The sequence below is a fragment of the Lissotriton vulgaris genome, chromosome 8 (genome assembly GCF_964263255.1).
Source record: "Lissotriton vulgaris chromosome 8, aLisVul1.2, whole genome shotgun sequence".
Taxonomy (NCBI): Eukaryota; Metazoa; Chordata; class Amphibia; order Caudata; family Salamandridae; genus Lissotriton; species Lissotriton vulgaris.
In genome coordinates, this window is record NC_141696.1 from 543,206,079 (window position 1) to 543,218,283 (window position 12,205).

Genomic DNA, 12,205 nt, shown 5'->3' on the forward strand with positions numbered 1-12,205 from the left:
AATCAATGAACGATTATGCAAAAAGAATTACACATGAAATATCTCTGAACAGAAGAAGGGCGAGATAAATCATCACATATAAATGCATTGCAATAAATGTGCTAGAGGCTGATGTAAGTTTGTTATGTCTCTAGATGTGTGTAGAAATAGAAGTTTGAAGCTTCTGTTCTCTAAGAATAGTTTTTACGTTAAGCAAAGAATTATTTGTGCCAAAAAAAAAGGTCAATATTAAAAATGTCCAATTCAAAAGAATTAATGCTTGAACGGGGAAATAGAGTTCCAACGCTTTTAGCAGTTTTTGTTGATCAAAACTGAAGGCCGAATTCAGAGTTCATGGGAACGCTGTGTGTCGGAAAGCTTCTCCAAAGTTATTGTTTCTGTACGGGTGAGAACATCGTATCAGACAGGCTCTCAAAGAATTGGTCTACAAAATCAGGTGACAGTTCAACCAAATTCGATAGTGCTGTAACTTGGCAGGTGTGAGAATGATTGCTGTCATCATAGTCGGGAGCAGCAATGCTCACAGAAGGTCGTACCTGGGTGATGTTGCTTTTGTCACTAGCTCCACTGTTACCACGTAGTCGTAGTACAGGAGTCTCAACGAATGCCGTCATCAGGATTGGTAGCCGCTGGGGACAACACAATGTGTGAGCCGTTATTGGACTGAGCAAAGTATCGACGTCCATTGGTACTGCTGATGGAAGTGAAAGACAGATGTCCAACACGCATTCATCTCCGCATAGCAGACATCGAAGTACCGGTAAGATACAGTTCTGCCATATAGGTCTGAATGAAAGGAACCAGGTCATGTTTAGATCTCTCAGCCTGGCCAATCCGAGGACGTTAGTTATCCTGTCCCGGTAGCGCATTGCTAGGATTGTCTCTTCCATTCCCATGGGAGCTATGTCTGAGCTTTGGCTTGCCATAACGAAGCAGGACGGTCAAAAATAAAATCCCTGCTACAAGTCCCAAAAATAATGGTATGCCGCCAAAAACAGAGTGAACAAAATTAGGAACGATTCCCAAAATTGCTTGAAAAGGTGTTAGCAGTCCCGTAAAAACCGTCTTAAATATGCCTGGGATGCTTGTGGCACTAGACATGTTAAGGAGTTGGCTAAGCATTTCTACGAAATGAACGGGGCAATTTGTTGATAAAAGTTCATGAACTTCAGTAGCTGTCCTTGCAACTAGAAGATCATACGTCTCTTTTGATGACGTTATGGGCACTGTTGTCTGCAAAAGCACAGACTTCATTTTGCTTAAAGTATCAATTCGTATAGAATAGAGATTCAGACGAGGCCAGATGGGAGTCACTGTGTCTGCAGGCCCACTCGGGAACAATGCCTGCATACAGTATTTGACCATGGATGTTACGCTTACTAGATAACTTTTCCCTGGCACAAGGCCACAACATCTGTGATCCGTTCTAAGAATGTAACTCCTGTTTGCAAGTTGCATAAAGAAGGGCTCTATCTGAGTTGCAGGTGTGACTAGCTGGTGGCATGAAAGGTTGTTTGAATTTCCATCACATGCTCCGTGTAAATTAATACCCTGACACAAAAGTATACCGCTTAGTGAATGTTTACAATTTTCACCACTAAGAAATACATTTTTGTCGCTGTCACTATAGCAAGAATGTGTGTATGGTAATTTCCATTCTGATTTTACATATCCTTTACCCAATTGTTCATACTGGCCAGTAGGTATGTATTCAAGGCATTTTTTAAATCGGAAAGTTGTTATCGGAATAGTGATAATTCTGTGTATTATCCATTCAATGACAGGACTCTCTGACATTGTCAATGGTAATCTCTCAAGTTTTTTGATGCTCAGGATTGTATAGTCTGCTCCTTTCTGTGCCAAACTGATCTGTTTATCAGTAAGGTTAAAAATGGAAAATAATGACGTTGTGTTGATTAAACGCCAAGGCACATAGCCTGAACGAAGATTTTGCTGCGTCCAGCCTAATTGTATAATAGAACGTAATTGAGATTGGCCATGTTGTAACATTAGCAAGTCTCTATCTATCACATCAAAGGCAGAGGATACAATATTGTCCAACGAATATATTCTGGAAGACAGAGTCATTAACCCATTGTCCACTACAGAAAGTGATTTTTCCAAATTAATACGATCAATTTCTCGTATTTTTTCAGCTGTTTAAATTTGTTTGACTTTCCAAGCCTCATTGTAAGCAGCATAGATACTGGTCGCTATGAAACGCTTTTGACGCTGTTTGCGTGGTCCAAGAATGAAATCGCACAAATCAGCACCATCTTTCAGTAAAGACAAGTGTTGCTTAATTTCAGCCAGTGTGGATGATGTTAGCCATTCAAGGCAGAGTTTCCCTACACTGTATGTCGTTATTATCCCTGGATGTTGTCTCTGGGAATATCTAGGGTCTAGTCTGGTCATTTTTAACCCCTGTGTTTTATTCAGGAATCTATCTTGACAGCTGTTTGTGTCAGTAGGCCAGATTAGCCACTTTTTCCAATCAGGATGTGTTCTGTTAAAATGTAAAATTTGTGAAACGTCTAACTCAATCTCTGCAGTTATATTTTCAGGTATTGGCTTTGGAATAGACAGTGTTTTAAGGTCTTTGATCTTAGCTAGGCCAAGACAGGATGTTTGGTGTATTGTGTCATTATTTAAAAACAACATTTGTTCTGGTATGATGCAGGTTCTAAATAGTACTTCAAAGCCCTGTACCTGCCAATCTTTTGTACCCCAAATGGTTTTCGTTTCAATGTTATCTTTCCAATAATCAAAACCAAATGTCATCATTTTATCATAAAATGCTTCTGAATATATCAATTTAGAATTTGTCAGCATTGTTTTCATCCCTGTTTTATCTAACTGTTTGTAATAAAACGTTTCTGCATTATTAGTGTTAAACCCTGAGAAGTATTTGAATTTCTCAAAAAATGCTTTAGAACTGCTTTTAGGTGGTGTAGCACAATGTTCCCATTGATTATACATAAAAACATTTCTAGGCTGTGCAGATTTATGCAAGTAATGATCGCCATAATGTGTGTAGCAGAATAGCTGCTCATAACTAGATGAACCTTGTAAATAATCATGATCTGTGAATCTAGCTGACATTACTAAATCAGACATCATGTCATTAATACTGTTAAAGTCCCAATCATCAGAGAATGTACTAGGTTTTACAAAGTAACTTAAGGAAACCTTCAGTTGATGAGGATACTTCAGGATTTCGACCGGACCATATATCTCATAGTCAGTTTTCTCCCATACTACCCCACCAGGTATTGGAATTGCTGTGACATTTACTGTTGACAGTTCTCGTTTCTTCACATGGAATGATCTGTGTGGTTTCAGGACTAGGTTGATGTTCTGACTTGCTGTGTCCATTGTAATATATTTTCCCTCAATGAATTTTCCCAAACAAAGTACCACGATGAGCCAAAGCAGGAGGAAAAACACACCTAGACCGAACCAGAACTCTAACCATGGGGAAATAAGGTAGATTTCCTTTAGTTGATGAAAGAGTTCCGTTGCTTTTTCTTTAAAAGTCTTTTTTGTTTCTGGCATCACTTCGGGGTCGTTTTGATCTTCAGAGAAGTTGTCGAAGTTGATGAAATAACCAGAGGCAGTTCTGTCAATTGATGGGATTGTTCTTTCAATCTGTCTCTCGGTAGCACTTTCTGATGCCACATTAGTGTAGACTGGTGTTGTTTCTTGACGAACTGTTTCAATCTGTGTCTCGAGAGGCACGAGTTCCATGGCATTATTGCATAGTCCTTCATTGTGCACTGCAGGCTGATCGAATGTGATTAGTCTTTCAGTTTGAACCTCTTGGATTGTTGCAAGTTTGGGTATTCTGTTGTTTCTTGGGAGTCCACTGGGCCTACTGTTGATTATAGGCCACATGCTTGTGGTTTTACCAGGTCGATAGACACGACTCTGTTCTCCTTTTTACCAGCAAGGGGCGGTAGTACAACTGATCTTGTTCCGGTGACTGCCAAGACAGGTACTGCTTTTCTGTAAGAAGGCCCAAATTCCTTCTTCACCGCGATCTTTTCTCTGACTAGATCCCCAATCTTTGGAATCCAGACAGGCCTTGCTGGGGCTGTTGCTTGTGGTGCCTCGTCAGTGGTATCTGGCTGTTGCTTTAACTTTATGTTGCTTATGGATTTTCTTGTTTCATTCAGTTCCTGTAAAACAGCCAAACGATCTTTGATGTCAAAGTCTGTTGTTTTTTCTTGTACCACTGACATCTGACTATCGAGGTCCTGAATGTTCATTCTAATTCCGAACAATAGTTCGTATAGGCTGAAACCTTTTAGAGAATTTCTTGGCAAGTTATTAAGACTAGTCTGGACACTTATTAAATGTTTGACCCACCCAGCGCCTGAACCTAATACCTTCGCTGTTATAGATCGCTTTATGTCCCGGTTTTTTCTTTCAACCACACTATTCCCTTCGGGGTGCGACGGACAAGAATACCGCAACCCAATTCCCATGCTAGCCATGGCCTCCTTATAAGCTCGAGAGCTGAAAGCAGGACCCTGGTCAGAATGGAACGTGGTAATTGCGTATATGCCAATATGGACTCGCAGACCTCTCTTATAACAGTTCTAGGCGTCAGCCGAGTGCTGGAGGCCACATTTTTAAGTGTGTTTAGCCTTAACTGTGTACAATGGGACGCGCTTCTCTTCTTTGATTGCGCAGGTAGACCGCCTTATGCTGTCTAGCAGGGTTCCTGAAACTACACTGGCCTGTTCATTACTGCGATCTCTGTTGCAGTTTTCACAATTTTGAGCAAAACATTGAATATCTATGCTCATTCCTGGCCACCAGTACTCTGATTGTAATTCAGAGAATCCTTAATTAATTGGTGTCTCAGACCCAACCCCATGTGTGCTTCCAGTAAGAGGAAGCCCCTCCTGCTCCTGTTTGGAATTACTCTGTCCCCCACTCCAGGGATTCGAGCAAAAGGAACGGAGTTTGCATCGATTACGTATGCATAATTGAGTGGATAGTTCACAGGTAGTGCTGCACAGTCGCCTTTTACAGTCGTTTTTACTGCCAGCATGGTTTCCCCGTCTATGTATTTTTCTGTACGCTTTTTTGTGGCTACGGAAGCCGGTTTAGTTGCCCTCGCTATGGCTGTATTAGCCAATGAATTCCCTGCAACGTGAACGCCATCACGTTGAAGACTCTGTGCGTGTATCACGTGAGTCTTTTGTAGTTCTTTGTGTAAAAGAGCTACCTGTTTCCAGAGCAATTTATGCTTTATTGTGGCACCTGTGTCATCTTTGTAATCGTTTTCAATCCACCTCTGCAATTTATTGTTGTAAGAGTTGACGCAAAAATGAGAATCGCACACTATAAGTGTCGGGAATTCACGTTCTGATTTTCGAGCGCCATCTTTAAACATCTGATTTCAGTTCTCTGAACCGAACAGTTTCTTACAGATTCAGTTTTTGTTACTTTTGGTCTGAATTTACCGCACAGCCAACGACCTTTAATAATCGCACATGCTGCATCGTAGGATTTTCTCTCTACGTTGAAATGCTGTACAAATCCATCTGTATAGATTATACAGGCGTATTGTGGGAGAGGCAGAAGTTCGATTGGCAGAGGATATTCTTCTTCATATTCTAAATCATTCAGTTCTTTAAATTGCGGGGCGAAATAGTATTTCACATCTTCCGCTCCTAGAGAATCTACACACTGTACCCATTTCGGATCCAGTGACACTGTAGGCAGGTTTACTGGGCTGAATAGCGCCTCGAAGGCGGATTCCGCTGTAAGGATATTATTCCGTTTGCCGTGTGCTAGTTCTCGTTCATTTGCTAATGCGATTTGCACTGCTTTCACAGTTCTTTCTGTGTGACTGAATGTTTCTTCTGCTTTTGTGTACAAGTGAGATTTAATTGAAATAGGTACCTTTTCTCCCTCATTAGAGGTTAGGTACGTGAATCCGCATCTTCCTGGGATGACTCGGATTACAAGATCACGTGTGTTGTCACGTGTATCTAATTTTGTTTTTGCTAACATGTCTGTTTGCAGTGATCTCAAAATTTCTGTGTGTTTTTGAGTCCAATTGATTTGTTTAAAATCAGGTTTAATTAGTTCGTAGAGAGGTTTAACTCTCTCTGCGTAATTTAGAATGTAAGTTCTTCCGAAATTCAGAAAGCCTAGTATGGATTGTAAATTCTTCAGCGTTTTTGGAGCTTGGAGTACAGCGCACTTCTCTAAGAAGTTGTCCGCTAGGCTTTTCCCTTCACTTGATAATTCGTACCCTAAAAATAGTACTGTCAGATGGGCAATTCGGGACTTTTTAAAGTTGAATTTGTAACCCTCTGCTGCGAACCCAAGTATAATGGTGTTCACTCTTTTCAAGTGAGTATCCAAGCCGTCGTCTGTGAGATAGATATCATCTACGTAAGATAATGCCTCATCATAATATATTTGTAGTAACTCTGTTACCCTAGCTGAGAATAGTCCTGGGCTGTTCTTGAACCCCTGTGGGAGTCGACAGAATTTTATCTGCGACCCAAATGCAGAGAAAGCGGTCAAATATCTGCTTTCCGGTGCAATGTTTTGACAAAAGAAACCATTAGATATGTCTAATGTTGTTTTATATTTTTTCCTAACTATGTTATTCATTAGGGCTGCACTATGCGAGTTTTGTACTGCAAATGTTTTACAACATGTATTAAGATGTCTGTAGTCCAAAACTAGACAATATGAATTGTCTGGCTTGGAGACAGGAAACAAAGGATTGTTCATTTGAGAGGTGCATGTTTCAATCACCCCCTGGTATTCAAGTTGATCTAAGATCTCCCTGACCTGTTTTTTAGCTTCTTGCTTAATGGGATACTGCCGTTGGGCAGTTGGTTCACTTTTTTATTGGATTTTATGAGGAGTTGAGTCCTCATCCCATCCTACATGATTTTTATATAATGCAGGTGCCTGGGCTACTGCCCATTTCCTTGCATAAGTATATTTTTTGTGAATCGGAATGTGATTCGAGAAGGCAGGCATAATCATTTCTTCGCCACGAGGGCACTCCCTGACAAACTCTGGGGGCCAATCTTTTTCAGCTAACAGAATATCATAGCCTTTTGAGAGCTTATCCCAAAATAGACCTCTTATTTTCCTAGTCTTATCACCCTCTATACGCAATGTTATTTCGTATATTTTATGGGACTCGCTAAGTCTGGTGTCGGCAGTTTCAACCTGAATGTATTCATTCGTGTCCACTGTCTCCAGATGACTCATCAAGATCTTGCGCGCTATACTGATTTCTGCTGCACTGTCCAACATTGTCAATGCCCACTCCCCATTTTTCAACTGTGTCCTCAGTATTCTCGGCATGGTTGATTACTCTAATACTGGCTACCTTCTTTTTTGAAAATTGATATTTTTTACTCTGAGCAGGTTCCTTGTCTTTGGACTTGGTGTGCTCTCCTGGGTCTGACCGTCCTCTTCTTTCCGAATTCTGTGGAAAAGATCGAGAGGGACGTGTATCAATACTTTGATATCTATCAGGTTTTTTCAGATTATCCCTATTTCTAAGGTTATATCTTTTCTCAGAGGGCTCCCTCTGGGGAGACTGGCGTTCTCGAGTCGGAGTTCTTTCCCTCCGTCGAGGAGACCTTTCTCTGGACTGGAAAACTTTTTCCTTGGGAGTGGATTGTTTATTTCCATCCCAGCTCTTTTTAGTAGTGTTTAAATTATTTTTAATAAATAATTTTTCAGGGTTTTCGAGCAGTTGGGGCTTTACCGGTTTCCCACCCAAGCTGTCTCTACCTAATTCTTCATAGCATTTCTCTATGATTTTGGCAAGCTCAACAGGATCTTTTATATCCGTTTCCTTCAACTTCTGGCGGATCGCCACAGATGCTGCTTCTCCTTTTATATTGGCTAATAATATAGCCGAGACCTGCTTGAAGTATTTCAGTAATTTCATACCTAGATTTAAAGCGGGCTCTGGACCGTATTCATTTTGAAACTGTTTTAGCACTTCTGGTATTACCGCCATAGACGGAACACCATGTGTTTTTGTGTAAATGGAAGCAAAGACTGTACCCCAAGTGTCACAGTCCTCCACGTGTGGTGCAATTCCCATAGGAAGGCAGATGGTCAAGATTCTGTGTTTCTCAATAGGGGTAGTATCAGGAAATACTGCCTCTATTTGAGTGATTTTCTGTGCTAACCAGAAAGGAATTTGTTCCCGTTTTACGGGTGTTTTACCAAGACATGATTGTATGTTCTGTGGTGTAATTTTATTAGTGTTCCCCTGATGAGGGGTCAGCTGTGGTACATTAACAGCTGGCTGGACTGTTGCAGTCCGCATTACATATTGGACTAATTGCCTATGTATTTTAATTAATGTTTTTAGCTGTACTAACAGCTCTTCTTTAGACATTTTTACAATGTCTGGATGTGGTGTGTAGCCGGCTAGAACCGGCCACGTTGCTCCTGGTCTACCTAGTGGACCGAGCCTGGTAATGTGATCATTATGTTTTAGGGCGCTATTAAACCAGAGCAGGTGCTCTTGAAATTTAAGTGGGATTTCAATCTCCTCGAAAGGAGCGTACTCTTCCGGAGGTTCCTCTATTTTGTAATAGTGAAACTCTTTTGTTGCAGCGTTTGCCACTGGAAAGTTTATCCATGAATAGAATACCTCTGTCTGCCGATACTCGTGAGCCTCTATCACGAAAATTACTGTACCACCTTGAGGTGGCAGTCCGTTTTCTATAAGTTTTAAAGTTATAGATTTTCTTAAGTGGACCGGGATGTCGATGGGATCCGGGTCAGTCTGTAGGAGACTCGAGTCTTCCTCTATTAGTAGGGTTGCCAGTCTAACTGCTTCCCTTTCTTCTTCACTGTCTGTCATTTTTTATAAATGCAGGCTTTGCATAGTTGGTCTCCAAAGAGACAAAGATTAGGTGCACAATATTTTGGAACACTGTATCCTTCAACGTTGAATAAACCAGAGCTTTACATAGGAATCTCTTCCTAATGAGTTCGGGCGGATTTTAACCTTTCACCCACTCCAGACGTCTATTGGAGTATTTACGGGAGAAAGGGGTCTGTGTGAAATATGCACGACTGAGTTACTCTAACGTCTTGCGTTAGTTTATCGCCTTACCAAACGTTTGGGCGCCATGTAGTGTAGTTCCTAGTTTCCCACTAGGCCCTGCGCATTGGAATAACATAAACAGTAGTATCGACGTAGAAGTGCGGATCTTCCAGGCCTCTACTGACTATGCTAAACTTAATTGGGTGTGTTACCAACTAGCTCAGAGGTCACTGGAAACTTTCTTCTCTGTATAGGAAGTGATCAGCTTCCCTGGCACAGACAAGAAGGGATTCAGTTTTCCAACAACCGTGCAACATGACAACTTTGCTCCTCAGATCAAGAGTCAATCTCTAGGGTCGTGTGAACAATAGACATGTATTTCACTCAGTCAGATTAGTGCAGTTTACTTTCACGATATGTAGAGAATAGAGAGACGGGCGTTTGTCAATAAAGGGTTAACATTTATTGAACAGTCTTTCTTCTCGTACAAGAGAAATGTATTGCCACAATTGCAAGACTTGTTATGATAAAAAGTACGTACAGTAAGATAAGTATTGCGAAATAATACTGTAAAAGCATTGATATGGTTTCTTAGCCATACAATGGTTTAAAAGTAATAAAACATATATACAGTCATATATACATTAGGCTAAAATACTCAACTGGTGCTTCTAACTACGCCTACCCCAGTGTGCCTGACCTAAGCCTAACACGTGGAAGGGGAGTAAGTAAGTAGCTTTAAGTTAAGTTGGTTTTGCCAAGGTTTGCTTCAAGAATTCTCATCTAAGGGTTTAGTCAACACCATACCTCTGAATAGAATGATGGAGGTCTGGTATCTCCTTCAGGAGGAACTCGGTATCCCAGTCACCCGCGAGGGCAGACTAGAAACGCTGGAGCTGGATTTCTCAGCAGAAGAAAGGCAGCGTCTCTCTTCAGCGCGTCGAGGAGGAGGAGGGGGGACAGCGTCCGCGGGCAGCTTGGCATCTGCTGGGCTCTTCGCAGAGGGACGGCTGTTCAGCTCCTAAGCTCACCACACCATCGTTCGCGCTTTAGCAGCGATAATGGTATCAGTAGCTTCCCCAACAGCAGCAATGGGAAACTGGCTGCAGCAGCAGGCTCGCTCGCAGACAGCTTACAACAGCTAGCAACAGGCTATTGCTTAAGGCAACGTTGGTAATATTTATACCTGACAGGTGCCTGGTTTGACGCAAGTTTGCTGGACATAAGACGTCAATTAAATATGTCACTAGGAAGTGATAGCTATCAGTTGCTCATTAGTTCCATTACTAATCAAAACACAGCAAGCGGGGATTTCCAGGTTTGCTGAGTTTTTATCTTGTTGAAGAACTCGGAGTGTTAATCTAGGAATATCAGATAGTGACTTCTGCTCTGTCATTGCACTAATTGGTTGCAAAGGAAGTGGCAGAGAACTATTCTGGAATGTGGCTCTGTTCGTGTGAGGCCAGAGATGACTTTCTGAATATCGCACTTGAACGGTTATGCCAATATAGGGAATAAATGGATTTATAGCCGAATAGGGGCATAAGGTCGCAGTATCGATCAGGAACCTAGATAAACACGCAACAGGCTTTCATTCTTATTTTAAAAACAAAATATAACCCACTGTAATTTGTTCTGTGTTGGCAGCTCCTCTGCCTTCCCCCAGAGCGACCGGCCAATTGCAGGGCCGTATTCCCTAGGGCCTGGGCTGAATTACTGCGGTGGCCATTTTGGGTAGGGATATCCTCCCTTGGGGCGAGAGTCGCCACTATAAAAACAGTAGAGATACTACACTAGCGAGAATACTGCTACTGACGCCTGAGGCTTGAGCCGGGCGGTCACTCTTTTTACTGGTCCTAAATTTTATTGTGAGCACTCTCCTTCGTGTCCTTTCCCCCCCTGCACAAGCGCGCAGATTTATCGCGGCGCTCGCTGTCTTATCACCGATCTGAGGGTGAAGGCATTCATTCTTATTTTAAAAGCAAAATATAACCCACTGTAATTTGTTCTGTGTTGGCAGCTCCTCTGCCTTCCCCCAGAGCGACCGGCCAATTGCAGGGCCGTATTCCCTAGGGCCCGGGCTAAATTACAGCGGCGGCCATTTTGGGTAGGGATATCCTCCCTTGGAGCGAGAGTCGCCACAAAAAAACAAATGCTATGGCTCCGCGAAGCGGACACGTTCAGCGGGCGTGCCATATCCGCGCCGGAGTCAAGCCAGACTAGGTTCCCCAGGGCTCGAGTCTGAGCCCCACTTTGTTTAATATCTACATGGAACCCCTGGCTCGCCTAGTGGAAGTATTTGGGGTGAGCATTGTAAGCTATGCTGATGACACCCAACTGATGTTCAAGCTTACGCCCGACCACAGAGAAGATGCCACTAATTTCTCCAACTGTCTGCTATCAGTGGCATCTTGGATGAACAGCAACTGTTTGCGCCTTAATGGCGCAAAAACTGAATTACTGGTGGTAGGGAAATCAGTTTCTGCATGGTCACACATGTGGTGGCTTACGGAACTGGGCAGCCCACCTCATCCTGTGGATTCGGTACGTAATCTGGGCATAATGCTGGACTCAGATCTTTCTTACAAATCTCATGTCAGTAAAGTGACAGCCAAGTGCTTCAGCATTCTGAAAGTTTTGCGTAAGGTTTTAGATCTCCTTCCTATTGATGCCAGAAAGACTATTGTCCACGCTTTGGTGACCCCCCATCTCGATTACGGGAATGCTTTGCTTCTAGGCTTGAGCAAAAAAGGCCTACACCAACTGCAGTGCGTGCAGAATGCTGCTGCTCGCCTTGTGCTCAGACTCCCTCGCAGAGCATCTGGGAAGACCGCTCTGGTTAAACTCCATTGGCTCCCTGTTAAGGAGCGTATTAAATTTAAAGCCCTCTGTTTTGCGCATCGAATTGCCCAGGGCAAAGGCCCAGACTACCTAAAAACTCTTCTCACCATGCATCGTCCCATTAGAAACCTGAGATCGTCCGGTGCAATGTTGTTTAAACTCCCTAGAATCACCAGAGTTAGGATGGGCGGCTGCTCATTTAGATACCTGGCTTCCAGGTGTTGGAATGAACTTCCGCTCGACCTCCGAATGGAGCTTTCTGAGACTAGGTTCCGTGTAAAACTCAATACGTTCCTTTTTCCT

The 12,205-nt window shown here is 42.5% G+C and overlaps 1 protein-coding gene across 1 annotated transcript in view; it reads left to right on the top strand.

Annotated features, from left to right (window-relative positions):
* GLRA2 (glycine receptor alpha 2) overlaps positions 1-12,205 on the top strand; it is a 1,032,607-nt gene that overhangs the window by 224,149 nt on the left and 796,253 nt on the right. The gene's annotated exons all lie outside the window — the stretch shown is intronic.